Source organism: Somniosus microcephalus, chromosome 26 (assembly GCF_052327205.1).
Source record: "Somniosus microcephalus isolate GS21.2 chromosome 26, FLI_Smic_1.0, whole genome shotgun sequence".
NCBI classification, from domain to species: Eukaryota; Metazoa; Chordata; class Chondrichthyes; order Squaliformes; family Somniosidae; genus Somniosus; species Somniosus microcephalus.
The window spans coordinates 38,170,342-38,172,800 of NC_141012.1; positions in this window are offsets into that span (position 1 = coordinate 38,170,342).

The window sequence follows — 2,459 nt, forward strand, 5'->3', positions numbered from 1 at the left end:
TGGTGCTAGCCTCCTCATGAACGATAGTCCTAATTTCATGTTTTTTTAATTAATTCTCAGGACGTGGTTGGCGCTGGCAAGGCCAGCATTTATTACCCATCCCTTGTTGCCCTGAAATAGCAGGTTGATAGAACTGAGCAGCTTGGTATGCCACTCCAGAGGGCAGTTAAGAGTCAATCATGTGCCCATCCTGTTGCCAATATCCCTTTATTCCCCTTTCCTTCAACCAACTATCTAACGCTTTCTTAAATGTAAACAGAGGATGGAATTTTCTGGGGTCCGTGCAGGCGGGAATGGAGGCGGGTCGGGTGGGAAATTTGAAAAAAGTGGGAGTGGGTCAGGAACCCGCCGACATCCCGCCCCCATGCCTTTCCCTCAGGAATGTTTGCCGGTGTGGCAGCAATCCAACCGGCAGAGGCATGCGACCTAATTGAAATCATTATCAGCTTGTTGTTAAGAGCTTTTCTCCTCCTACATTTTAAATTTACCTGGATGGCCACGGGAACTATGTCGCTCGGGAACCATGTGTCAACCTGAGGTGGGAGTTCAGTGGCCATTGCTCCAGCTGATTACAAGAAACTCTCATTTAAACGGCACCTAAATATCCGGAATTCTCTATTAACCGGCAAAATTCTCACTCTGAAAACAACACCTCAATAACCGGCAATGTTGCTGAGTCCGAGTCCGAGTCTCCCACGGTGGCCGAGTTAGTCAGTGGGGGTAGTTCTCCAAACTGCCACTACTCGGCTTCTTGGCGCTGTCGGGAGTCGGAACACCTCGATACCCCTGTAACAGGAGTCTGACTCTCCCGCGCTGCCGGTAGTCTCTTCTGATCCGCCATTTTACAGGGGTACTGTGTGTCTCCCACACTGCTGGTAGTCATTGCATTGCATTACCCTCAACTGGCAGTACTGTACTTAATCAAGCATCTTCCACCATCCATTTAACACAACATTCTGTAGGTGAGTACCCAATTACTGTATACTGCACATTTCTTGATTTTTTATTTTCTTGGTTAAAAATAGCCTCGGTAGATAACCCTCTCCGTCATCCAGATTTTTGATCAACCGGCAACACGCCGGTCCCGTCGGTGCCGGATACCAAAGAGTTTCCTGTACTTGACAGCATGAAAGGTACTATAAAAGCTCCCACCTGACAGCTGATCACTTTCCTCAGGCAGAAGCTGTTGCTCGCTGCATTCCCAGCACAGATTCTGCAGGCTGCAAGTCTTTCCAGCAAAGTCTCCATCCAGTGTCACCCCATTGGATGAACCTCTCTCACCATTGACAGATTGCGTCTGTCATCTCTATTCCATCAACATGGGTGCCATTTCTACTGTCTCACCTTGGTCCTCAGAATCTGACCACGATGAGCCCCAACACCAGCAGCACCAGGCACACCAGCAGCACCAACAACAACACCACCAACCTTCTTCACAATCACCTGATGCTGCACAGGGCAGAGCACATTAGCACATTGCTGCCCGGGAGGCTAGGGATGGCCAGATTTACTTCACTTGATGCTGTACACATATATGGCTGCCACATGATGCGCCAGGTTGGCACCACTCCACACCAACACCATAAAGCATCCCTGCAATGACCAAGCCATGCCTTTCACAGTCACCACCATTGCTGGAGGTACCGTTATGTCTTACTATTCACTGCAACTCACTAAGCCACTTACAAAAGTGCATACAGATCTGTCCAAGACTGGAAAGTGTTGAAAATAAAGATTTTTATATTTGACAGCACATTAGCAGAAACTTTACATAAACATTGGACAAAACACACAAGTGGCTACCCTTGTGAATCTACTTGTGTGTCACCTTTCTCTTCCGCGTGCTGCTATGAGGTGCTAGCCCTATGGCTTCAGTAGAGGTAGAGACAGCCTGCTCACTTCCCTGCTGCCAAGGAGCTGGAGAGAACCTTGCTGCACATCAGTGGGGCCATGAGGACCCAAGTCTATGCTGACATCCCTCCTAGAGAGGAGTTGTATGAGCCCCTGCCAGCTATCCTCCATAGCTAGCCATCTATTTTCCATAGAGGACATGTGCTCCTGTGAGTGGCGCATTAGCTGCTCCATGTATCCATGGAGGAGCCTACAGTCACCATCGCCTGCAATACGGTGGTGCTCATGATGGAGATGGACTCCTCCATTCTCTGAACATTTGCGGACATCACGCTCGCATAACCTGTTAAAGCCTCCTGCACTTCTTCCTGCACCTCCAGGATTGCCCTCTTTCTGGAAGGCCCCCAAGGCTCAGCATCTGCATGCAGCTGAGCAGAGCTAGGAGCGTCCTGCGCCCTCCGGTGAGGAACCTCCACTGCTGTCCCTATCTCCACCATCTGCTCTTGCTCACTTGTGAGTTGTGAGTCACTACTCTCTCGCGTGGGGCCCACCAAGGTGTAAGTATCTGCGCTGGTGCTGGGTGCACTTATGTCTGGTGACGGTGCACC